The sequence below is a fragment of the Oncorhynchus masou genome, chromosome 10, assembly GCF_036934945.1.
Source record: "Oncorhynchus masou masou isolate Uvic2021 chromosome 10, UVic_Omas_1.1, whole genome shotgun sequence".
Taxonomy (NCBI): domain Eukaryota; kingdom Metazoa; phylum Chordata; class Actinopteri; order Salmoniformes; family Salmonidae; genus Oncorhynchus; species Oncorhynchus masou.
This window is the reverse complement of record NC_088221.1, coordinates 21,048,889-21,076,467: the sequence shown is the minus strand read 5'-3', so window position 1 is coordinate 21,076,467 and position 27,579 is coordinate 21,048,889. Positions and strand designations below refer to the sequence as shown.

Below are 27,579 nucleotides of genomic sequence, written 5' to 3'. Positions count from 1 at the left end.
ATCGACAAAACAAAAGGGAAATAAGATAAATGAACAAACAATCAGAAATGAACAGTAAACATTACACACACACGTTTTTAAATAATATAGACGTTTCAAATGGTATATTATTGGCTATATACAATGTGCAATGTAACAATGTGCAAAACGAACGGGAAAATACGGGGTCTTTCTCTATGCTGTTAGTGAGCTTTTAACCAGGGGACAGAGAAAACCTATTGACACATATTTCCCGTTGAGCATTTGTGAATATTCTACTAAACACACACAATCAATGTCACCAAGCGGCAGTCAAAACTAGTTTGATGAGCAGCTCTCCAGCCTGCCTGTGTGTGTCTGTGTTTTACCATCTCTGGGCAGTGTTTCTCTGTACATCACCCCTCTGAAGCTAAGCAGCTTTAATCTGATCAACCATCTGCTATACACACACACACACTCACACTTAGATAGCAATAACGCTGAGTAAAGTGTAATCATTTTGACCTGCCTGTCATTTTTTATGGAGGTCAAAATCCATTCCAATAACCAAGCTCACACACTCACACACACACACGTGCACATTCAGGCACACAGGAACACTGTATATGAGAAGTAGAGTTAGTGCATTTGTTCAAGTTCTTTATTCTCTGCTGGAGTTCCCTTAGAAACAAGGCAGCACCTTCTCTTTGAAGGTGCGAAACTCAATAGCATACAGTTACAGTTAATGAATAAACAATGACTCCACAGCTTCCCCTCCAAGAGAAAGGAGATATAGCCTACAGGAGAGAGGAAGGAATAGAGAGAGTAGGAGGGTGTGGAAGAGAAAGAATCAGAGAGAGAGAGAGAGAGAGAGAGAGAGAGAGAGAGAGAGAGAGAGAGAGAGAGAGAGAGGGGGAAGATGAGGATTAGTGTATAGGATTGCTCCCTTTGGACGTTGGTCAGGGAGCAGAGACAGAAACACCTACATCTTCTGAGGAAGAGGGATGGTGAAGTCTACATTTGTGTGTTTGTGTGTGTGTGACAGCAAGAGAGAGCTGGTGAGACCGAGGGTACTGCAGAAGTCTCTCTGAGCATAACAGGGACATTTATAATGCAATAAATAAAGAATGTAAATACACACACAGCATAACTCCTGGCAGAGCTCCTGGGTCAACAGCTTAGCGAAAGGAAACATTCCGAGGTTTCCACGGCTGAAGTCACATGAAAGACATTTGGATTTAACGGTTGTTTGATCGGTAATTAGCAACGGTGTTAGCCACTGAAAACACACACTGTAAATTCCTCCTCAGCCCAGCTCATGCATCTGAAACCAGGCAGATGTGCTCTGATGTTGTGGCCAGAGAGAGGAGCGAGCGAGAGCTATACTTAAACTCTAACATCATCCTCAGCTCAAAACAGAACAAACACCAAATTGAGACTGCATGCATAATTCTTCAAAAATATCCTCCATGTACAAACGTAAATTCTACAACCACCTAAAAGGAAGCGATTCCCAGACCATCAGTTTCAGAGAAGTGAACCTGGAGAAGACCCCCTAAGCAAGCTGGTCCTGGGGCTCTGTTCACATACACAAACAGACCCCACAGAGCACCAGGACAGCAACACATTTACACCCAACCAAATGATGAAACAACAAAAAGATAATTACGTGACACATTGGAAAGAATTGACAAACAAAACAGAGCAAACTATAACGCTATTTGGCCCTAAACAGAGAGTACACAGTGGCAGAATACCTGACCACTGTGACTGACCCAAAATGAAGGAAATGTTTGACTACGTACAGACTCAGTACAAAGCATAGCCTTGCTATTGAGAAAGTTGTTCTCAAGAGAAGACAGGCTATATCCACACTGTCCACACAATGAGGTGGAAACTGAGCTGAACATACTAACCTCCAAATGTATGACCATAGAGAGACATATTTCCCTCAGGTTACACAGACCCACAAATCTAATTTTGATAAACTCCCATATCTATTGGGTGAAATACAGTGGGGCAAAAAAGTATTTAGTCAGTCACCAATTGTGCAAGTTTTCCCACTTAAAAAGATGAGAAAGGCCTGTAATTTTCATCATAGGTACACTTCAACTATGACAGACAAAATGAGAGAAAAAAATACAGAAAATCACATTGTAGGATTTTTCATTAATTTATTTGCAAATTATGGTGGAAAATAAGTATTTGGTCACCTACAAACAAGCCTCTCTCATCTTTTTAAGTGGGAGAACATGCATAATTGGTGGCTGACTAAATACTTTTTTTGCCCCACTGTACCAGTGTACAATTACAGCAAGATCAGTGACCTGTTGCCACAAGAAAAGGGCAACCAGTGAAGAACAAACCATTGTAAATACAACCCCTTTTATTGTTGATTTATTTGCACATCGTTATATAACTGTATATAGACATAATATGACATTTGAAATGTCTCTGTTCTTTTGGAACTTGTGTGAGTGTAATATATACTGTTCACTTTTTATTGTTTATTTCACTTTTAGTTTATCCATGTCACTTGCGTTGGCAATGTGAACATATGTTTCCCATGTCAATTAAAGCCCCTTGAAGAAAATTGAGAGAGAGAAAGAGATACATTTGACTTTTTGTATTTCTTTAATGATACATCCTCATTTCATTACAACCCCCCTTAAAAAACAAATACCCCCTGAGCTGCATATCCACCTTGCCCTCTACCCCACGATATAACACAACATCACCAAAACCTCGCCATTTCTACAACCATATATCCAACCCATCTTACCCAGCTATACAGACAGCCTCCCCAAGACACCATATCTCCTGAAACATCTCCACAATTTTTATAATTTTATAGAACACAAATTCCACCCTAAGGCGCGTAGAGACCATCCCATTAAATAATAGTAAAGGGTCTGTTATCCCCCCACCTTTGACCCTGTTCCTCCTTGTTAGCCAAATAGCCAACTTTGCCTGAGCAAACAGAAAATTCAACAAAACACATTTGGCCTTTTTCTTATTTGAATATCTGTACCCCATTATAAGCATCCCTACAGTAAACTCCACCCCCAACCACTCATACAGACATTCCAACAGAGACATTAATGGCATTAACCTGGCGCACACAGAAAACACTACGCAGGAGACTGCAGGGAGTGTGCTGGACAGGCATGGGTGTGGTGACAGGCATTGCAGTGTCGGCGTATGCAGATGATGTTTCTGTGATGATCATGGATGGGCAGGATATGCAGGTACTATAGACTATTCTGAAGGTGTACAAGGGAGCTTCGTCAGCTAAGGTGAACTGGGGCAAGAGCAAAGCTCTTATGTGGGGCATGGAGGGATAGGGTCCCCCCCTCGGCTTCCAGGGGGTGCGCAGTGGGGTTGTGAAGGGCTTAAAATTTTGGGGGTGTACCTGGGCTCGGAGAGGTGGGTCAGGAAGAACTGGGAGGGGCTGTCACAGGCAGTGGTGTCAAGACTAGCCAGGTGGAGGTGGCTCCTGTCCCAAGTGTCATATAGAGGGAGGGTGCTGATAATCAACAACCTGGCGGCATCCTCCCTGTGGCATAAACTGTCTGTCCTCAATCCCCCTGCCGGTCTGGTCACAGACCTGCCACGCAAGCTGGTGGTCTTCACTGACTAAGGGCGGCAGGGTTGTACATGTCCGTCCATGGAGGAGGACAGGGCCTGGTGGAACTGAAGAGCAGGGCATTCCGACTAAAGGCGGCGCCGAGACTTCTGTACCATACTGATTTAGGCTGGAGGGAATCAAATCAAATTTTATTTGTCACATACACATTGTTATCAGATGTTAATGCGAGTGTAGCGAAATGCTTGTGCTTCTAGTTCCAACAATGCAGTAATAACCCACAAGTAATCTAACCTAACAATTCCACAACTACTACCTTATACACACACGTGTAAAGGGATAAAGAATATGTACATAAAGATATATGAATGAGTGATGGTACAGAACGGCATAGGCAAGATGCAGTAGATGGTATAGAGTACAGTATATACATATGAGATGAGTAATGTAGGGTATATAGACATAAAGTGGCATAGTTTAAAGTGGCTAGTGATACATGTATTACATAAAGATGGCAAGATGCAGTAGATGATATAGAGTACAGTTTATACATATACATATGAGATGAGTAATGTAGGCTATGTAAACATTATATTAAGTGGCATTGTTTAAAGTGGCTAGTGATATCTTTTTTACATACATTTCCATAAATTTCCATTATTAAAGTGGCTGGAGTTGAGTCAGTATGTTGGCAGCAGCCACTCAATGTTAGTGGTGGCTGTTTAACAGTCTGATGGCCTTGAGATAGAAGCTGTTTTTCAGTCTCTCGGTCCCTGCTTTGATGCACCTGTACTCGTCTTCTGGATGATAGCGGGATGAAAAGGCAGTGGCTCGGGTGGTTGTTGTCCTTGATGATCTTTGTGGCCTTCCTGTGACATCGGGTGGTGTAGGTGTCCTGGAGGGCAGGTAGTTTGCCCCCGGAACTTGAAACTTACTACCCTCTCCACTACTGTCCCGTCGATGTGGATAGGGGGGTGTTCCCTCTGCTGTTTCCTGAAGTCCACAATCATCTCCTTTGTTTTGTTGACAATGAGTATGAGGTTATTTTCCTGACACCACACTCCGAGGGCCCTCATCTCCTCCCTGTAGGCCGTCTCGTCGTTGTTGGTAATCAAGCCTACCACTGTAGTGTCGTCCGCAAACTTGATGATTGAGTTGGAGGTGTGCTTGGCCACGCAGTCGTGGGTGAACAGGGAGTACAGGAGAGGGCTCAGAACGCACCCTTGTGGGGCCCCAGTGTTGAGGATCAACGGGGTGGAGATGTTGTTACCTACCCTCACCACCTGGGGGTGGCCCATCAGGAAGTCCAGTACCCAGTTGTACAGGGCGGGTCGAGACCCAGGGTCTCGAGCTTGATGACGAGTTTGGAGGGTACTATGGTGTTAAATGCTGAGCTGTAGTCGATGAATAGCATTCTCACATAGGTATTCCTCTTGTTCAGATGGGTTAGGGCAGTGTGCAGTGTGGTTGCGATTGCGTCGTCTGTGGACCTATTGGGGCGGTAAGCAAATTGGAGTGGGTCTAGGGTGTCAGGTAGGGTGGAGGTGATATGGTCCTTGACTAGTCTCTCAAAGCACTTCATGATGACGGAAGTGAGTGCGACGGGGCGGTAGTCGTTTAGCTCAGTTACCTTAGCTTTCTTGGGAACAGGAACTATGGTAGCCCTCTTGAAGCATGTTGGAACAGCAGACTGGGATAAGGATTGATTGAATATGTCCGTAAACACACCAGCCAGCTGGTCTGTGCATGCTCTGAGGACGCGGCTGGGGATGCCGTCTGGGCCTGCAGCCTTGCGAGGGTTAACACGTTTAAATGTTTTACTCACGTCGGCTGCAGTGAAGGAGAGCCCACAGGTTTTGGAAGCGGGCCGTGTCAGTGGCACTGTATTGTCCTCAAAGCGAGCAAAAATTGATTTAGTCTGTCTGGGAGCAAGACATCCCGGTCGCGACGGGGCTGGTTTTCTTTTTGTAATCCGTGATTGACTGTAGACCCTGCCACATACCTCTTGTGTCTGAGCTGTTGAATTGCGACCCTACTTTGTCTCTATACTAGAGGTTGATGGATTAATCGGAATGGCCGATTAATTGGGGCCGATTTCAAGTTTTCATAACAATCGGAAATCTGTATTTTTGGGCGCCGATTTAAAGATGTTAAAAAAATAAAACTAGGCAAGTCAGTTAAGAACACATTCTTATTTTCAATGACAGCCTAGGAACATTGGGTTAACTGCCTCGTTCAGGGGCAGAAAGACAGATTTTCACCTTGTCAGCTCGGGGATTCAATCTTGCAACCTTACAGTTAACTAGTCCAACGCAATAACGACCTGCCTCTCTCTCGTTGCACTCCACAAGGAGACTGCTAAGTATCTGACTGAGCGGTGGTAGGCAGAAGCAGGCGCGTAAACATTCATTCAAACAGCACTATCTTGCGTTTTGCCAGGAGCTCTTTGTTGTGTGTCAAGCATTGCGCTGTTTATGACTTCAAACCTATCAACTCCCGAGATGAGGCTGGTGTGACCGAAGTGAAATACGCTAATAGCGTTTCAAACTTCACTCGCTCTGAGCCTTGGGGTGGTTATTTCACTTGCTCTGCAAGGGTAATGCTGCTTCGATGTGGTGGCTGTGGTCGTTGTGTTGCTGGTTCGAGCCCAGGGAGGAGCGAGGAGAGGGACAGAAGCTAAACTGTTACACTTGCAATATTAAAGTGCCTATAAGAACATCCAATAGTCAAAGGTTAATGAAATACAAATGGTATAGAGGGAAATAGTCCTATAATAACTACAACCTACAACTTCTTACCTTGAAAATTTAAGACTCATGTTAAAAGGAACCACCAGCTTTCATATGTTCTCATGTTCTGAGCAAGGAACTGAAACATTAGATTTCTTACATAGCACATATTGCACTTTTATGTTCTTCTCCCAACACTGTTTTCGCATTATTTAAACCAAATTGAACATGTTTCATTATCTACTTGAGGCTAAATTGATTTTATTGATGTATTATATTAAGTTATAATAAGTGTTAATTCAGTATTGTGGTAATTGTCATTATTACAAATACAGTTTTGTATTTTATTTTTGATCTATTTATTTTTTAAATTGGCCGATTAATTAGTATCTGCTTTTTTGGTCCTCCAATAATCGGTATCGGTATCGGCGTTGAAAAATCACAGTCGGTCGACCTCTGCTCTATACTGACACTTAGCTTGTTTGATTGCCTTACGGAGGGAATAGCTACACTGTTTGTATTCGGTCATGTTTCCGGTCACCTTGCCCTGGTTAAAAGCAGTGGTTCGCGCTGCTCACCAGCATGCGTGCTGCCGAGGAGAGCTGGCGGAATAGGGTTGGACCGGCAGTTGTTCCTCATGAGGCTGGAGAGGCTGAGTACAGCAGGTCTCTCTGATTTTTACTCTGCAGTGCTGAGGACCTGGAAGATGCTAAGGCCCACACGAGAAGGGGGAGCCTGGGCTCTGGTTGTGGGAGGAGCCTATAATCTTCCACAATCCAGCCCTTCTTTTGAGATTGGTTCAATCAGCCCCCCTGCAGAAGCGACTTATGGCAGCGGGTTTACTAAGGCCGGGTAACATGCGGCTGCTGGGGAAGGAGGGGTTGAAAACCCAGGAAGTCCTGGCACAACAAACAGGACTAACATTGCTTAGGCTGTTGGAGAGATTCCTGGGCGTGGTCGAGGAGGCAGTGTCTGAGCCGGTAAGGGGGGTGTTTGAGCGGCCCAAGGTGGAGGGGCCACCACTGTTTCCGCCACTGCAGGTGTCGGCAGAGACTGGGGACTGGCAAGGGGGTCTGGAGGACGTGTTGGACTTTTACACTCCGAGCCTGGGGGAGTTTGGGGGGGGTGGGAGGTAAAGCCCTTTACAACCTTTCCATTAAGGTGAGGAACATTAGGAACCTAACAAGAGTGAACGCACATCAGTGGTAGGTGATATGTGGGGAGGAGAGTATGGTCGGTTTTAGATGGAGGGGGCTCTACAAAGCCCCAGTACCAAAGAGGTCAGGGGACCTCCAGTGGAGGGTTCAACATGGAGCCCTGGCCACTAATAGCTGATTGGCACGGGTCAACCCGAGAGTCAGACAGGGGTGTCCTTTCTGTGTTATGAGAGAAGCTGTGCATCATGTGGCACAATAAAGTGGCCCAATAAAGGTTCAATGGCTAGTGTACATAACTGCCCAGATAGAGGGCATCCTTGTCTAATAACCCGCCTCTCCCAGACTGGCCTACTAAGCCCCCTCCCACCTTGACCATACATGACGCTCCAGCATACAACATCTTCACACAAGCCAAAAACCTTTCCCCAAATCCAAACATCACATCAAACAGATACTCACGGTCCACTCTATCAAAAGCCTTCTCTTGGTCTAAAGAGACCAGTCCAAAGTTCACATTAGAAACTCTCAACAAGTCCAACATGTCCCTGATTAAGAAAAAGTTGTCCATGATTGGGCGTCCCAGTACACAATATGTCTGGTCCTTGTGTACTATGTCCAGATGGGCCTTCAGTTCAATGCCACAGGACTCCAGTTCTTAAGTTCACACAAGTCCCCTTTTTTGGGCAGGAGAGTCAGAGCCGCCTGACGGCAGCTCATCGGCAACTCTCCTACCCAGATGTATTTTATAAAACTCCACTGGCAGTCCATCGACCCCCGGTGCACGGCCTTGGGACATCTGGGTTATAGCCTCTGCTAGTTCATGGTGCAACAGGGGAATATCCATTTCATCCTTCTGTGTTAGAGAGAGCTTAGGGAGTTCTGCAAACAAAACCTGAGCACACATAGGATCACACAGTTCTTTTCTATACAACTCAGTATAAAACTCCACAGTCTGATCACGCATCTCCCCCACCTCAGAGAGGTCACCCGCCCATCCGACAGCCGCAGACAATGCATATCCTTAGCTTCACCGCTCTGTCTTTCCAAACCAAAGAAGAAGGATCTGGGAATATCTATCTCCTTGAGCATGGAGAACCTAGCTCTTACAAGTGCTGCCTTTGCTTTAACCTGGAAAAAACTGCCCAGGTCACTACGTAATTCAGCTAAATTAGCCTTGAGGCCTACATTGCCTTGCCCCACCATCTCTACCACCACTTCACTGATACTGCGCTCGAGTTCTCCCAATACCCTCCTAGCCTCTGAGGATGAGAGAGCTGTATACCACATTTGGAATTTTCCCACATCCCACCATTGACCCAGACTCATACTCTCTTAGCTGCCCCCACCTTCCCCAAAAAAGTCTGGAAACCTGAGCAAAAACTGGCATCTTGTAAGAGCTTTACATTAAACTTCTAATAGGATACCTGCCAAGGCCCGGGTGAAATAGAGAGCCGAGCCATGGTTATGTGGTGATCTGAAAAACCCACTGGGAGAATGGTAGCGCTCAACAGCATATTGCTCTGATTCTTGGACATGTAAAACCGATCTAGTCTGGCTGCACTCACCTTAGCCCCAGAAACCTTCACCCACGTATACTGTTTTGTGATGTCTAGTTCTTCAAACATCCACTCGGTCAAACTGCTTAATTATGTCCCTTAACACCCCTCACTGAGCTTGAATCAGGCTCCTCCCAATTTCAATCTTCGTAAAATACATTGTACAGTGCTAGTCCCCGCCGACCACAGGCGTCTCCTCAGGCGCTACCTGTGAGAGTTCCTGTCTGATTCACTGTTACAGGAATTAAATTGCACTATGTTTTAATACCCAATTAAAATGAAACACTCTGTCAATTCATAAGGATTTGTAAGACCCTTATTCTATAATAATGGACAGAGCCCTTAAAGTCAATCAGCAGAGTTTATTCACGAGAGTACTGAATACAATACAGTTTATCACAGGTTATAAACTGAAAATGACGTCATTAGTTTCAGCACCAACCCGTGCCATCTACGTTCCAGTACAAAGGCTGTATCTCAAGCCTTCCCACATCCGTCTCCCTACCAATTAAATATAATTTACGAGCCAAAGTCTTCTCGTGTAGATAAGCATTCTAGCCAGTCTGAAGATTTTGTTCATTCATTCCTACCAAGGAACAGACAGTCATTGTTCTAACTCTTGACCACATTCACACACATTATATTCAGTACTGGGATCAAGAAAGAAAACTCATACATATACAGCAACATAATAGTATTCTGATTAGTACATATACAGTAACATAATAGTATTCTGATTAGTCAGTCCTAATTGAAATGTATACATAATTAGTCATCATTGATAAAAATTCCCTAAACATACACCCAAACAGACGACCCCTCTCTCTCCTTGTGTTAGGTGCCTACACGTTTCTAAGGACAAAACCCCTGTTGTTAATTTCTGCTTTTACTACAAGCAGTCTACTCCTATACACCTCCTTTGAGGAGCACATTTTTACGGCCAGACCCGGTGCAAAAAGGACTGCCACCCCTGCACTAACATTTGTTCCATGGCTCAGCACACTTTCCCCTTTCCACCGGAGCCCCCAAACGACTTCATTCACCACATCACTATGCGTCTCTTGCAGAAACAACACCTGTACTTTTTTTGTTTTACATATTCACCCAACAGACTCCTCTTTCCCACATCTCTGGTGCCATTTATATTAAGCGAGCATACCCGAAGAGTTTCCATAAGAAGTGGGAGAAAAGCCATCTAGGAAAGAGACCAATAGCAAAGCCCTAGTGCCAGAAAAAATAACATTCATCGAAACAGCCTCTGAAGGAAGACCCTTACGCAAGGTTGTGACCAACTTCCTCAACCTAAAATGTTTCATGGGTGAGAGGACACCATGCCCCTAATTTTTCATAGCGTGTTGTACTGATTGTGGACTACAGGAAAAGGAGGACCGAGCACATCCCATTCTCATTGACAGGACTGTAGTGACCACATCAACAACAAACTATGATGGTCCAAACACACTAAGACAGTCGTGAAGACGGCACGACAGGTGCAGTCCATGAGGAGGAGATGCACTGCAGTACTTAATGCAGCTGGTGGCCACACCAGATACTGCCTGTTACTTTTGATTTTGACCCCCACTGTGTTCAGGGACACATTATGTCTGTGGAACTTGTTCAGTTTATGTCTCAGTTATAATATTTACACATGTTAAGTTTGCTGAAAATAAACACAGTTGACAGTGAGAGGACATTTATTTTTTTGCTGAGTTTACATATGACCTCAATTACCTTGACTAACCAGTGCCCCCACACATTTAGACTCTATACTGGTACCCCCTGTATTTATCCTCACTATTGTTATTTTACTGCTGCTTTATCATTATTTGTTACTTTAATTTTTTTAAATGTTACTTATCTACTTTATACTTAACACTTATTTTTCTTAAAACTGCATTGTTGGATAAGGGTTTATAAGTAAGCATTTCACTGTAAGGTCTTCTATACCTGCTGTATTTGGCGCATGTGACAAATAAAACTTTGTTCTCCCCCTTTTTCCTCTTCCGCTTGACACCCTCCTCCTCCCCCTGAGTCACTTGCCCTTCCCCACTATACTCTCCTCATCCACTAGCATAACCTGACTAGACCCAGCCTCATCTACACCACCATACATAACCTGACTAGACCCAGCCTCATCTACACCACCATCTATAACCTGACTAGACCCAGCCTCATCAACACCACCATACATAACCTGACTAGACCCAGCCTCATCTACACCACCATACATAACCTGACTAGACCCAGACTCATCTACATTACCATACATAACCTGACTAGACACAGCCTTATCTACACCACCATACATAACCTGACTAGACCCAGCCTCATCTACACTACCATACATAACCTGACTAGACCCAGCCTCATCTACACCACCATCTATAACATGACTAGACCCAGCCTCATCTACACCACCATCCATAACATGACTAGACCCAGTCTCATCTACACCACCATCCATAACAGGACGAGACCCAGTCTCATCTACACCACCATCCATAACAGGACGAGACCCAGCCTCATTTACACCACCATCTATAACATGACTAGACCCAGCCTCATCTACACCACCATCTATAGCATGACTAGAACCAGCCTCAACTACACCACCATCTATAGCATAACTAGGCCCATCCTCTGCTGCCTGCATTTCATGACCCCCTGCACGGTGACCTCGATTTCCCCCACTGGCGCTTGTACCCTCACCTTGTCTATGGCCTTTATATGGGCACACAAAGCAGTTATGCCCCAAATCCCCACACTCAAAGCACCATAGGCTATCTGTGCTGGCAAACAACGCATAGAGCCCCTCCCCATGCCTCACATTAAAATGCACATTTAGCTGTTGGTCATTGTTATTCAGAAACATGAACACTTGCCTCCAGAAAGAAACAACATTCTTAAAGGCATCTGCCTAAAAACCTGCCGACAGCACACGAAAACCGCTTACCAAACCAACTCCTCTCTTTCCGGATTTGATCAACCGTAATAAATGGAGGCAGTTTTGCAACTACCACCCGAGACAAAGGTGTCGAAAGAGGAGAAATCGGCACCAACATTAACAACCACAGCGTTGTTCACTCTGGATACGGAATGTATAAATTCAGCTTCTAACTGTTTGCCGACCGCGAGCAGAACCTCCTCCACCTTAACTCCAATCTCAGGAACACACCTGAATCCGTGCCGTAACAACAGCGTCTCCCCCGCGCTGGGCTGCGAAGCCATTGCGCCAACCACACCGTTCAAACCCCAGGAAACTAAAACTCTGTCCTCTTCCTCCCTAACTTAAAAAAAGATCTGTGGGTACCGCTAAACTAACAGTGCTTTAACCCTCCACCATAGAAAAACAAATTGAAAGAAAAGACCAAGGAAAGAATCAAGAAAATAAGTAAGGACAGAGCCCTCCACACGGCCTCTCAACTACAAAACACTCCCAGCATGCACTGAAAGAAAGAGAAACTAATGCAGTAATACAGTCAGTCTGCTTTACAGTCAATCTGTAACTCGTATCATGCTCTTTTGAGAGACACAGGAAACAGACAATGTTCCTGATATCTCACTGGGATCTTACAGGTCATATCCAGCAGGGAGGGAACGGTACAAAGAGAGCGGGGGGGGGGGGGTGAAAACATTTGTGCCACAGCTTCGTAAGACAAATGCTGTGTCCTCCTTCCTTATCTGATGCAGGCACGTCTCGCCCCTTCTCTGTCTCAGTCTCCCTCTCCCGCCGTCCCTCGCTCACTGTCTGACTGTGAGGTCTGCTGGAGCTACACGCTAAATGTCAACTCTAGACAGAAAAACAACAGAGAAAAGAACGGGTGCACAAGAGAAACCTCAGCATACCAATAAGGATCGAATTGTCTCTGGGAAAAAACACCAGTAGCGTCATATCTCTTATTCATGAGAGAAGTAGGGAAGACAAAAACAAAGATGACTGAGTGATATACAGACAGATAAGAGAGTGAGTTCACACGCAGACCCAGAGAGAAAAGTGAAACTGTAAACCGTGTGTGTCTGTTTGTGTGTGTGTTGCGTGAAGAACTGTGAAAGCAGAGGAGAGGAGGATTCATTGAGAGAAGCTCTCGTGTAACTATCTTCAAAATGATATTCAAATCTTCATTTCAATCGTCAAATCTTCATTTCACATTCACACACGATTAGCCAAACTTTCAAAATTGGTCTGTGGAGAGGAAATCAGAGAGAGAGAAGGAATAAACGAAGGAGGAAGAGAATGAGATGGAAAAAGAAGTCTTGAACAGATTGAGAGGCAGGAACTCTGTATCCTTGAGACTTTGAGACTGACTGTACATAGAAGCCGCCATTATGTGTCTGAATGGGATTCAGCTGCACAGAAAGTCCACCACTCTGGGGTTGAATAGAGTGCAGCTGCGTACAGAGCCAGCCATTAGAGGTCTGAATGGAGTTCAGCTGCACACAGACTCAGGTCTAATTGATGCAGTATAACTGTTATCAGATGGAATTATACTCTTCCTCCTCCTTCACATAGGAGACAGGAAGGGAGAAGAACGGGAGTGAGTAGAGCGAGAGAAAGGAGAGGTGATGTGCAGCTGCAGAGAGGAGTGTATGCGTATGTCTGTTTAAATGTAAAAGTAGTAGTGTGGGACAGGACATGTGTTTAACAAGCTGAACCAAAACCTACTTTAACCTCCCGATGACCTTTGTAATGACCCCTGACCCGACAGGAAACAGACTCCTAGTACGACAGAACAGAGCCAGTAACAAGTGTGCGTGTGTATGTACATGTTTGTGTGTGTGCGTGTGCGTGCGTGCATGTGTGTACAGTATGTACATGTAGTGAAGGTGATTTGCAGTCAGTACTCCTCATTTACTTCAGAGTGCATCCATCACTCTGGATCTCATTCCGTAAATGTCAGCAGTTTTACAACACACACACACACACACACACACACACACACACACACACACACACACACACACACACACACACACACACACACACACACACACACACACACACACACACACACACACACACACACACACACACTCAAATGCACACAAGCGTGACCAACATCACTCACATACTCTCATTACTTCACATAATGGGCTAACCCCTAGGGAAAGGATGACCCTCTGTGCGTGATAAAATATGTATAAACGGCATGAGCATGTTATTATGTGTGTGTGTGTTTGTGGATCCGTGATACTGCAGTCATTCAGTCACGGTTGCTAAACTCTTCCAACTGAATCCCTCTCTGACATTTAGAGTATAGGATCAGTCTATCAATATAAAGAGCAGCTATACATTATAATAGATCTATGGTAGGTTGGGGCTATCGAAGTGTCTCTGTGTGTGCGTGCGTGTGAGATAGACATGTAGTAGTAGAGTGAGTAGTTGCGCGAGGGAACACACTTCAAGTGTTGTGAAAAGCGTTATTAAAATATAATGTCATGTAATATTTGCAATTGTTTTTAACTGCCTTAATGTTGCTGAACCCCAGGAAGAGTAGCTGCTGCCTTGGCAGGAACTAACAGAGATCCTTAATAAATACAAATTCAATTGATAGAGTATGATTTCTATTCAAGCTCGTGTGTATGGTCTCTGCCAGTACAGTCCATGTGATCCTCTTTACATTCTAAAGCCAACATCAGTTCAACTTAGTCTGTGTAGAAGTTAAGTAGAGAATATTATTACACAACTATGATAGGGTCTGATTCTGTGGATATAGAGACAGACAGAGAAGCCCAGGAGACTTAACCCTGTTGTTGGTGGTGGCATCAACATTGTGTCCTGTATGTGTGTGTTTCTCATGTGTCATTCAATGCATTATAGTACAATTCCCTCTTGTTCTCCCTACCGTTTAGAAAACACTGGAGGTAGAGACAAGAGAGAGAGAGAGAGAGAGAGAGAGAGAGAGGGAATGAGTAAAAGAAAGAGAAAAAGAAAGTGAAAAAGAACGAGGGCGAGGCGAGATAGCGAGAGATAAAAAGAGAGAGAGCGTGAAAGGGATAGAGTAAGTAGTGGTATTGTGTAAAGGCTGTTGGTTAGGAGTGTGTCTGAGCTGTGATCCAGAGGGATTTGGTGGGAAGCAGTCAGACGTCAGGTTTCAGTCAGCTATAGCCTGACTAAGCCATGCTGAGGAGTGCGCGCGCACACACACACACACACACACACAATAAAATGAGCACGTTTGGAAAGAAATTCAAATTGACAGGAGAAAAGACTTATTTCACTACAAAGGGAGACAGGAAAGGGGCAAGTTGTTTATGAACTAAAAGGAACATAAAACAATACAAGCCTTTAATACAGCCTGTCAAGTCCATTCACAGATGTTAAAGGAGAGAAAGAGGTCCCTATGAGAGCAAGAGACAGGTAGAGAGAGGAGTGAAGAAGAGAGGAGAGACAGGAAGAGGATACTATAATTTGGTGATGGGGACAGACATTACAAGGGACAGACATTGATGTAAGATGAACCCTCTAGTTACTATTACCATACCTCCACTGTAGAATAATGACTAGGCTAGGGCGATATATTGTTTATACCGTATACTGGGATATTTCAAAATACTGCGGTATGACTTTCAATACCCGGGGGATGTGGGGGTGTGTGCCACGCCACTGCTTATAACTATACATTAAGTATAACTATAAGAAATCTAAGATGTGTCAAATAAATTATATCCAGCTTAGGGCTCCAGCTTTGCATTTGGTTTGCTAACTTGCTAGCTAAGCGGCGAGATGTCAAGATTAAGCTTCTTGGTTACAGCAGAGACATTCTGGTCCACGGATTCCCAAACTCGGTCCTCGGGACCTCAAGGGGTGCACGTTTTGGTTTTTACCCTAGCACAACACAGCTGATTCAAATAACAAACTAATCATCAAACTTTGATAATTTGAATCAGCTGTGTAGTGTTAGGGTAAAAAACTGTGCACCCCTAGAGGTCCCGAGGACCGAGCTTGGGAAATGCTGTTCTAGCCTGAGTACCAGCAATTCCAACCACAAAACCTCTTTGATTTTAAGCCTCAAAATACAACAACTTGCCAAGCTAACAGCTAAATGTTTCTTTTTGACTTTGTTATTCTATTTTCAAGGCTCTATAAATTGTCATGGAATATATTAATGTTATTTCCAACAACCAATGAGCAACTCTGCCCCAAATCCAACTGCATATTGAACATTGAGATTGGCGAAAGGCCAGTCTCTTTGGAATGGCAAGGAGCGGAATGTTAGCTAAAAGGCCTGTTACCCAGACTACAGACACAACCTAAATAGTTTTGTCCGTCCAACATTTTTATTGAAATTAGCGCCCTTAGTGTGTACTTCTGGTAATACCATATACCCCAGTATAGTACAGAAACGGTATGTTTCCTATGTATGACAACTCTCTTCAATGACGTACACTTGATCCTGTACCAGATTTTGTGCGTGTGTGTTGCCCTCTCTCTCCACTTTGCTCTTCAGATACAGGTCACGACCATGTCAGACTGTGATGATGAGCCGTGTTTGTGTGTGTGTGTGTCCTCAATTCTCAGAGCTGCATTTCTAATGTCATTCTCACTAGGGCTGCAAAATGTATAGAATTCTCATCGAAATCGCAATATTGTGCAATATCCATATCGCAAGAGATCCATATAGCATGCAATATTTTGAAACAACAACGTTAGTTTTTTATAGCTTATTCTGATTGTCAGCTCTCTCCCTCACTCCTCTTGCGTCTGCTTTCCACACACAAAGCCCCAGCCCCCGCTGTTAGATTCACTGTAAATTTGCATGCTGTTTGGAACAATGCAGTCAACAGATTGTTCCAAACAACCAAGCAGCTTTCCACTTTGCTTCTTAATATAAATCATATTATTTATTTGATTCCAACAGTTCACCCAAGTGTTTTGATCTATTTCGCAAGTCAAATTTCAATCGCAATATTTGGTAATACAAATAAAATGCTATTTAGATTTTTTCCCATATCGTGCAGCCATAATTTTGCCTCCTACTGAGATGTTATTGTTGGGGCAGCAAAATCCTTAAGTTACTAGCTCCTAACAATGCAGAAAAATGCCAACCAAGTACACAAATAATACAAAAAGAATCTTGAAAACGTCGAAACAAATCCAATTAGCCCAAATAGCACTGTAGCAGTAATCCAAATGCCATACACTGGATGATTTAAAACAAGACTTACTTATAAGTACAGCAGTAGATATATTGGAATGAGCCATGTCAAGAATCCAGTATATAAATAGATTAGTATGGTGTGTACAAACAGTGTAACTAAAATGTACAGTAGTAGAAATAATAAAAAGTGAGGTCGAAAAAAGAGTATTTATGTCACGCCCTGACCTTAGAGAGCTTTTTATGTCTCTATTTTGGTTTGGTCAGGGTGTGATTTGGGGTGGGCATTCTATGTTCTTGTTTCTATGTTTAGTATTTCTTTGTTTTGGCCGGGTATGGTTCTGTCACGGTTGTCCTCCTCTTCATCTGAAGAGGAGAGGCGAGAAGGATCGGAGGACCGAAATGCGGCGTGGTATGTATTCATCATGAATTTTAATAAAGAAAACACTGAACACTGAAACACTATACAAAAACAATAAACGAAATAACAAACGTGAAGCTAATGAGAACTGTGCTGAAACAAGCAATCAACATAGACAATCACCCACAAACAAACAGTGCAACCCAGGCTACCTAAGTATGATTCTCAATCAGAGACAACTAATGACACCTGCCTCTGATTGAGAATCATACTAGGCCGAAACATAGAAATCCCCAAATCATAAAAAATCAAACATAATAAAGGTCAGAACGTGACAGTACCCTCCCCAAAGGTGCGGACTCCGGCCGCAAAACCTTAACCTATAGGGGAGCGTCGGGGTGGGCGTCTGTCCGCGGTGGCGGCTCTGGCGCGGGACGCGGACCCCACTTCACCATAGTCTTAGTCCGCCTCATTGTCCGCCTCCGTGGATTCCTAACCATGGCATCCCTTCTAAATGACCCTACTGGACTGAGAGGCAGCTCGGGACAGAGGGGCGGAAGCTCGGGACAGAGGGGCAGGGGCTCTGGCGCCTCAGACTCCGGCAGCGCCGGACAGGCGGGAGACTCCGAGACAGAGAGACAGCCTGGTGCGTGGGGCTGCCACAGGACCCACCAGGCTGGGGAGACCTCCAGGAGGCCTGGTGTTAGGAGGAGGCACCTGAAGGACCGGGCTGTGGGGGAGCACTGGAGCTCTGGTGCGCAGCCTTGGCACCACTCCCCCAGGCTGGATCACTACTCTAGCCCGGAACCCTCCAGAGTGCAGACACAGGTTGAACCGGGCTGTGGGTAAGCACGGGAGATCTAGTGCCTTCTATGCGCACCTCTCCCTTAGGCTCCACTGGATAGAATTGCAGGTGTTTATATGTGGACCAGAGTCCAGAATATAAATCTGTATGTATGTGAATGGTGTGTATACTGAACACAGTATGTCAATAGAAAAGTTATGTACAGAAATGTACATACACTTAGGTTGGAGTCATTAAGACTTGTTTTTCAATGACTCCACACATTTCTTGTAAACAAACTATAGTTTTGGCAAGTCGGTTAGGACATCTACTTTGTATATGACACAAGTAATTTTTCTAATACAGTGCCTTGCGAAAGTATTCGGCCCCCTTGAACTTTGCGACCTTTTGCCACATTTCAGGCTTCAAACAAAGATATAAAACTGTATTTTTTTGTGAAGAATCAACAACAAGTGGGACACAATCATGAAGTGGAACGACATTTATTGGATATTTCAAACTTTTTTAACAAATCAAAAACTGAAAAATTGGGCGTGCAAAATTATTCAGCCCCCTTAACTTCTTGGAACTCTAGGGGCGCAATTTCATTTTTGGATGAAAAACGTTCCCGTTTTAAACAAGATATTTTGTCACAAAAAGATGCTCGACTATGCATATAATTGCTACTGTTCGAAAGAAAACACTCTGACGTGTCCAGAAATACAAAGATCTTCTCTGTGCGTGCCCTTTAACGTGAGCTTCAGGCAAAACCAAGATGAGATGGCATCCAGGAAATGACAAGGATTTTTGAGGCTCTGTTTGTCATGATCTCCTTATATGGCTGTGAACGCAAGAGGAATGAATCAACCCTCTCTGTCGTTTCCCCAAGGTGTCTGCAGCATTGTGACGTATTTGTAGGCAGATCATTGGAAGATTGACCATAACAGACCACATTTACCACGTGTCCGCCCGGTGTCCTGCGCCGAAATTGGTGCGCAAAAGTCACCTGCCAGTATTTTTCCATGGGACACAGAGAGGAAAGCAAGCTTCCACGAACTGCATGTCAATGAAGAGATATGTGAAAAAACACCTTGAGGATTGATTCCAAACAACGTTTGCCATGTTTCGGTCGATATTATGTAGTTAATCCGGAAAAAGTTTCACGTTGTAGGTGACTGCATTTTCGGTTCGTTTCGGTAGCCAGACGCAATGTAGAAAACGGAACGATTTCTCCTACACACAGACGCTTTCAGGAAACACTGCGCATTTGGTATGTGACTGAGAGCCTCCTCATTGAAAACATCAGAAGCTCTTCAAAGGTAAATGATTTTATTTATTTGGTTATCTGGCTTTTGTGAAAATGTTGCGTGCTACATGCTACACAAAATGCTATGCTAGCTTTGCATACTCTTACACAAATTAGTCCATTTCTATGGTTCAAAAGCATATTTTGAAAATCTGAGATGACAGTGTTGTTAAGAAAAGGCTAAGCTTGAGAGCAAACGCATTATTTTAATTTTATTTGCGATTTTCAGAAATCGTTAACGTTGCGTTATGCTAATGAGCCTGAGCCTTTAGTCACGATCCCGGATCCGGGATGGGGAGTTTCAAGAGGTTAAGTTAATACTTTGTAGCGCCACCTTTTGCTGCGATTACAGCTGTAAGTCGCTTGGGGTATGTCTCTATCAGTTTTGCACATCGAGAGACTGAATTTCTTTCCCATTCCTCCTTGCAAAACAGCTCGAGCTCAGTGAGGATGGATGGAGAGCATTTGTGAACAGCAGTTTTCAGTTCTTTCCACAGATTCTCGATTGGATTCAGGTCTGGACTTTGACTTGGCCATTCTAACACCTGGATATGTTTATTTTTTAACCATTCCATTGTAGATTTTGCTTTATGTTTTGGAGCATTGTCTTGTTGGAAGACAAATCTCTGTCCCAGTCTCAGGGGCTGAATAATTTTGCATGCCCAATTTTTCAGTTTCTGATTTGTTAAAAAAGTTTGAAATATCCAATAAATGTCGTTCCACTTCATGATTGTGTCCCACTTGTTGTTGATTCTTCACAAAAAAATACAGTTTTATATCTTTATGTTTGAAGCCTGAAATGTGGCACAAGGTCGCAAAGTTCAAGGGGGCCGAATACTTTCGCAAGGCACTGTACATATAACGTGGGTAAAACAGTATGTAAACATAATTAAAGTAAACAGTGTTCAATGACTATATACATAGGGCAGCAGCCTCAGGTTCAGGGTAGAGTACCGGGTGGTAGCCGGTAGTATTACACAGAGATATGCATCTTTCCCTTTCAAGAATATTCGGTACGTATCTAAACACATGGTCTACGATACGATCCAGTAACGATACGTTTTAGTTTGAAACTATTCGGAGCGATTCGGTTTGAGTAGAGGAACGAATCAATGCGATTCAGTTGGTGCACTAACATTTGTTGCATAAACACATTCGTTTTCCATCCTAAATTCAAATATGCTGCTGATGGAGCTAGCTCATGAGCTGGGCCTCTCTGAGCTAGATCTGTCTGAGCTGACTTTTCCCTGTGTGTGTGTGTGTGTGTGTGTGTGTGTGTGTGTGTGTGTGTGTGTGTGTGTGTGTGTGTGTGTGTGTGTGTGTGTGTGTGTGTGTGTGTGTGTGTGTGTGTGTGTGTGTGTGTGTGTGTGTGTGTGTATGTGTCTGTGTGTCTGTGTAAATGATTTATGTAGGCACCTGAGCTGAGACATAAGGGAAACTAGCCATCTACCACCACACTATCAGATAACGGGAGCAATGTTCGCTTTTTCGACTTTTGATCTGAAATCACCATCACCCACTAATGAATGTAATTTTTGCAGATTCAAAGTAGTATCAATATTAAGTATCAATAGCCAGCAATGTATCAATATAGTATCAATAGCCAGCAATGTATCAATATTTATGATGTATGACATAGCCACTGAATATATAGCACAACTTGGATTTCACCCCTCCTCCCCAAATCAAAATGGAATGGTTCAGACGTTTGGAAGCTCTTCTCCTCCTGCTTCAACAGGGCAGTGTGGGTAAAAAAGGGATTGTGGTTCTCGTTATGAAATGTATCAACTTTATCCTGTATATCTAAAAATGACCATATACACTGGTTGTTTAAAGCAAAACTACCAAAACTATTGCTGATTGGGAACCTGAACAACTGAAGTGAAATCTAATGCAGCCTGAGCCCCAATCAGCAGGTAGGCTACGTAGCCAGATGAGAGTCGTGTCTCAGGCGGTTGTTTAGGCCATTTTATTCTGGTAGAACATCATTTTCAACAGGGCATTTGATAACAATAGCCCAATTACACTGGCTGTCACTCAACTAATAAAGCCTTATATTACACAAACCATTTTTACAAACATTTGAATGTTGACGTGCGGCCTACCTCACTGTGCAAAGCAGTGCAGTTTGTGCAGTTTGATTAGGCTACTGACATTGCCTGGGTGGTTCGGCCAAATGACTTGTTGATCAATAACTGTCAGCACAGTTATATGCTTAGTTCGACACTGAAGGAGAGGACACATCAGTTGTCACAAAAGATGAGGTATTTTCGGAAGTTAGAAAGAAAGTAATATGAACAAAACATTTTAGTGAACCGGCGATTTGTAACACTTGAATAGATTTTCTGACCGATGCATGCTACATTTGGATCGGTTTGGGGTCCGCGGACCGATGCACTTACAACTTGAACATTTGAACCAGGTCCCATGTGTATAGGTAAATCTTTACATCCCTAGTAGCTGGAAAGTGACCGTGTCTAAGGTTCAGGGCAGGGTACTGCACAGAGGCCGGCTCGTGATAACTGTGTAATTCTTACCATGCAAAGTTAAAACTTTCATCTCTGCCTTCCCCAGTACAGCTATCAATGAGTTCCCCATCTTGAGATTCTGCCTCAGTTCAAATCCTTTATGAGCTACTCCCAGTCATATCTCTTAGCACCACCCCATAGTAACACACAGGTGGGAAATGCCATGACCTTCCACCTTGAGGAACACAATGTAGCAGGAAACATTAGCTGGTCATAACACCTGGTCACACGTAGACATCTGTCTGAACTGTAACCTCTAGTTCTAAGGCCCACCACTCACCCAGTCTTGATTATGATGATGATGACAATGATGTGTGTGTGTGATCTATCCAGCAGACAAGGTGAAGGTTAACATACTTCCCTGTCAGTGAGCGTCGTTCTTTAACACCATTTGAGCTATATAAGATCTAGCCAGTACTACTAACACATTACAGAAGGCCAAGGGTTAATGCCCCAGCCCCAAGCCCCCTCTCTGCCTGACTAGCTCACAGGTCACTGTCCATTAGAGGTCAGATGCTAATGAGCAGAGAAAGTAGAACGAAGTCCCATTAACACAGAGAAGATGAGGTGGAGGAAGGGGAGGTGGCGAGAAGGGAGTTAAGCAGGTCTGCATTGAGAGGCCTTGGTGTTTGTGTACTGTGAGTTGCAAGTAGCACTCACTTAAACAAGTAAGGTAGGATACCGGTTGTAGAGCTCTGCTACCTGACCCGAGCCCTCCGGGCCCCAACATTATGCATTGGGTTAGAGCCCAGTAGGGCCTGTTTTTTCATCAATAACTAGGGTACAGATAGGGCTTGGATATCACTAAATTGATCAGCTGAGCCATTTGCTTGTGCTCTGCTGCACAGTATAGTTATATCTAGGTCCATCACATTGTGTCAGAAGTGCTTCTACCGTGTCAAATAGTTTGTATTATATTGTTTCTTGAGTTTTATCAGCATTTACCGACCAAAAGTAGCTAACAGCTAACTGCTATCTCGTGTCTATTCATTCACTGAGCAGAGCCAGAGATACTTTTGAGGAGAAAACTCCATTGGAATCGTAATAACACCCATTGTGTACATTGCCCATGGTATGACAACGGGCCACGTGGTGCATTCTGGCCCATTTTGGAGCTCTCCTTCAAGGAGTGAATGGGAGTCAGGCGCTAACTAAAAAACCCAACATTAGCGTGAATTTCGTCAACAAGGAGCACAACATTACACATTCTTTCCAAGATTTGAGATAATTAAATTGCTACCTGTAATATTGTATAGCTTTGGAATCGTAACATTACATACTTTAGAGGAAAATAGACACGTTTCTCGACGCATACCCTGTGAGATGGGATTGCGTGACAATTAGCTTAGCAACCGTATGACACAGTATGATAACGTGAATGTGATTGGTCGACTGTCTGCTAGATGGGGCGTTATAAGTTCCTTCGTTCATTGCCCAATGGGATTCCTATCTCCTCCCGTCTCTAATATCTCTGGCAGAGCAGCACAAGCGGAACTGATGCTATGGATACACAGACTAAGAGCCGCCATGAGCAGAGTGCATGCACAGCGAGCTCCTGCATGCAGGGAGCGACTGAGTGACAGACAGAGAGAAGCAGCTAATGGATTTACTAACGGAATAAGTTATTTTTGTTTCAGGTTTTGGGCAAGCTCGGGCCTTTAATTTTGCAGAAGCAAACAGTAGTATATCACATCAGTCACTGGCTTCATCAATAAGTGCATCGATGACGTCATCCCCACAGTGACCATGCGTACATAACCCAACCAGGCAACATCCGCACTGAGCTAAAAGGGTAGAGCTGACGCTTTCAAGAACAAGAGCACTTATAAGAAATTCCGCAAAATTCTGACGAACCATCAAACAGGCAAAGCGTCAATACAGGACTAAGACTGAATCCTACTACACCGGCTCTGAAGCTCGTCAAATGTGTCAGGGCTTGCAAACTATTACGGACTACACAGGGAAGCCCAGCAGTGAGCTGCCCAATGACACGAGCCTACCAGACGAGCGAAATGACTTCTATGTGCTCTTCGGGGCAAGCAACACTGAAGCATGAACACTGAAGCTTAAGAGCACCAGCTGTTCCGGACGTCTGTGTGATCCTGCTCTCCGAAGCCGATGCGAGTAAGACCTTAAAACAGGGCAACATTTACAAGGTTACAGGGCCAGACGGATTACCAGAACGTGTACTCAGAGCATGCGCTGACCAACTGGCAAATGTCTTCACTGACCTTTTCAACCTGTCCCTGACCGAGTCTGTAATGCCTACATGTTTCAAGCAGACCACCATAGTCCCTGCGCTCAAGAACACCAAGGTAACCTGCCTAAATGACTACCAACCCATAGCACTCACATCTGTATGAAGTGCTTTGAAAGGCTTGGCATTGATCATGTCAAAACCATCATCCCAAAAAAACTAGATACACTCCAATTCGCATACCGCCCCAACAGATCCACAGATGACACAATCTCTATTGCACTCGACACTACCCTTTCCCACCTGGACAAAAGGAACACCTACGTGAGAATACTTTTAATTGATTAACGCTCAGCGTTCAACACCATAGCGCCCTTGAAGCTCATCACAAAGCTAAGGACCCTGGGACTAAACACCTCCCTCTGCAACTGGATCCTGGACTTCCTGATCCTCAACACAGGGGCCTCTCAGGGGTGCATGGTTAGTCCCCTCCTGTACCCCCTGTTCACCCACGACTGCGTGGCCAAGCACGACTCCAACACCAACATTAAGTTTGCCGACGACACAACGGTGGTAGGCCTGATCACAGACAATAATGAGACAGCCTACAGGGAGAAGGTCAGAGACCTGGCAGTGTGGTGCCAGGACAACAACCTCTCCCTCAACGTGATCAAGACAAAAGAGATTAGCGTGGACAACAGGAAAAGGAGGGCCATTCTAATGGGACGACATCACCAACAAACTATCATGGTCCAAACACACTAAGACAGTTGGGAAGAGGGCACGACAACGCCTACTCCCTCTCAGGAGATTGAAAAGATTTAGCATTGGTCCTCAAATCCTCAAAACGTTCATCAGATGCAACATCGAGAGCATCCTGATTGGTTGCATCACTTCCTGGTATGGCAACTGCTCTGCATCCAACCCCATGACTCTACAGAAGGTAGTGTGTAAGGCCCAATACATCACTGGGACCAAGCTTCCTGCCATCCAGGACCTCTATACAAGGCGGTGTCAGAAACAGGCCCTACAAATTGCCAAAGACTCCAGCCACCCTAGTCATACACGGTACCGGAGCGCCAAGTCTAGGTCCAAAAGGCTTCTTAGCAGCTTCTACCCCCAAGCAGTAAGACTGCTGAACAGCTAATCACATGGTTACCCAGACTATTTGCATTGACCCCCACCCCTTTTTATATACGGTTGCTACTTGCTGTTCATTATCTAGGCATGGTCACTTAACCCCTACATACATGTACATATTACCTCAACTAACCTGTACCCACGCACATTTACATTTACATTTAAGTCATTTAGCAGACGCTCTTATCCAGAGCGACTTACAAATTGGTGAATTCACCTTCTGACATCCAGTGGAGCAGCCACTTTCCAATAGTGCATCTAAATCATTAAGGGGGGTGGGGGGGGGTGAGAAGGATAACTTATCCTATCCTAGGACTATCCTGACTATGTACCGGTACTCTCTGTATATATAATCTCGTTATTGTTATTTTATTGCATTTTCTTAACTCTTATTTTTCTCTGCGATTAGCATGTGGTTGTAAGTAATTTCCCAGGACATAGACATATCTGATATTGGCAGAAATATTAAATTATTGTTAATTTAACTGCACTGTCCAATTTAGAGTAGTTATTACAGTGAAATAATATCATGCTATTGTTTGAGGAGAGTGCACAGTTATTAATATTCCAATTAGGCACATCTTGATACAAAAATGTTGAACAGAAATGCAATGGTTCATTGGATTAGTCTAACAGATTGCACATACACGTCTGCCATCTCGTGGCCGAAATCTAAATTGCGCCTGGGCTGGAATAAAACATTATAGCCTTGCTCTTGCATTTCAAATATGGTACAAAAAAACATTTTGTCTTTTTAATTATCTTTTGCCAGAACGAATGTTCTCCTACATTAATTTCACATTTCCACAAACCTGTAAGGTAGGGTCTGAACATCACAGGCATGAGTAGGGTTCGGGCTTAAAATTAATGCCCGTGCAGGGCCCTAACCGTGTGGTAGCCGACTAGTGATGACTGTTAAATTCTTATCATGCCTTCCCCAGTACTGTTAAGAGACGAGCCTACTTAAATCAAAGAGTTCCCCATCTTGAGATTCTGCCTCAGTTCAAATCCTTTATAAGCTACTCCCAGTGATACACGCCCCGTCCAGTCTGGAGGGTTTATTTCTGCACTTCTTACAGGATATTATGTAACTGTCATATCTCTTAACACCACCCCATAGTAACACACAGGTAGGAAAGGCCATGACCTTTCACCTTAAGGAACACAATGTAGCAGGAAACATTAGCTGGTCATAACACCTGGTCATAGGTAGGTAGCTGTCTGTGTGTGATTGTGATCTATCCAGCAGACAAGGTGAAGGTTAACATACCTCTCTGTCAGTGAGTGTAGCTCTTTAACAACATTAGAGCTATCGAAGAACCAGCTAGTACTGAGCAAATCCACGGCAAAGGAATGTGCTGAGATTCACAAAAAAATGTATGCCAAATAAAATCTTTTAATTTCAAAGTGTAACAAACATAAATAATTATTTATGGCAACTGTCTGATTCACGCCTGTCTGCGTGGAGGCTGCGGGGATGGCACACCAGTATCACCAGTAGTACATTTACCCTTAATAACCAATTTATCATCTACAATGTTTGTTTGGTTACGGTCATTTCTGTTAATGCATTCAATATACTATTATGACAGTCTTACAGTTTTCATTGTAGGAGTGGACACGTTGTTTGCAGCTACCCGTGTGAGAAGAAAGTTGTGGTTAATTTCACTCTATTTACGAGTTGTCAATTTATTCATTGTCTTTTGTTTGGAGCACTCCTTTCAATCTTGAGTAAGGACGTGCTCCTGATTATGCACAGAAGTAGGCCGAGGCTACCTGACCTGCGTGCAAATGTAGGCCTATAAACGTGCCAATTTGGGGATCTGACACTATTTCTGATTGTCTTAACTCACCATCACCGTGGAGCTTCTCAAATATATTTTTTCTTTGCCTCAAACAGCAAGTCAACAAAGTCTGTTTTTACATCCATTGAAAATAGTTCCTAAATGTAGCCTATTTGAAAAATCTTTCCAGCTCTTTCCCTTTCAATAACCACTCAGCATGAAAGGGGTAAAAAGAATCTGGTGGAAACATCATAAGACAGGCCTACCTGACTACTTCTTATCCCAAATAACCTACAGCTTACTACATAGCTACAGCTACAGCTACTTAGCGCAAATAGCCTATAGCTGTGTCTGTTTGTCCGGAGCCCACTGGTGCAAGAAACTGAGAGCCCAGAAT

At 43.9% G+C, this 27,579-nt stretch overlaps 1 protein-coding gene across 13 annotated transcripts in view; it reads right to left on the bottom strand.

Moving 5' to 3' along the window:
- The window catches only part of LOC135547311 (peripheral plasma membrane protein CASK), a 203,510-nt gene that overhangs the window by 119,082 nt on the left and 56,849 nt on the right, over window positions 1–27,579 (bottom strand). Inside the window, exon 1 of one of the 13 annotated variants that reach the window (XM_064976183.1) lies at window positions 7,890–7,957. The exons of the other annotated variants lie outside the window; for them this stretch is intronic. The gene's annotated coding sequence lies outside the window, so the exon portion shown is untranslated. Of the gene's footprint in view, window positions 1–7,889; window positions 7,958–27,579 lie in introns of those variants that run through there. 13 annotated transcript variants of the gene reach the window in all.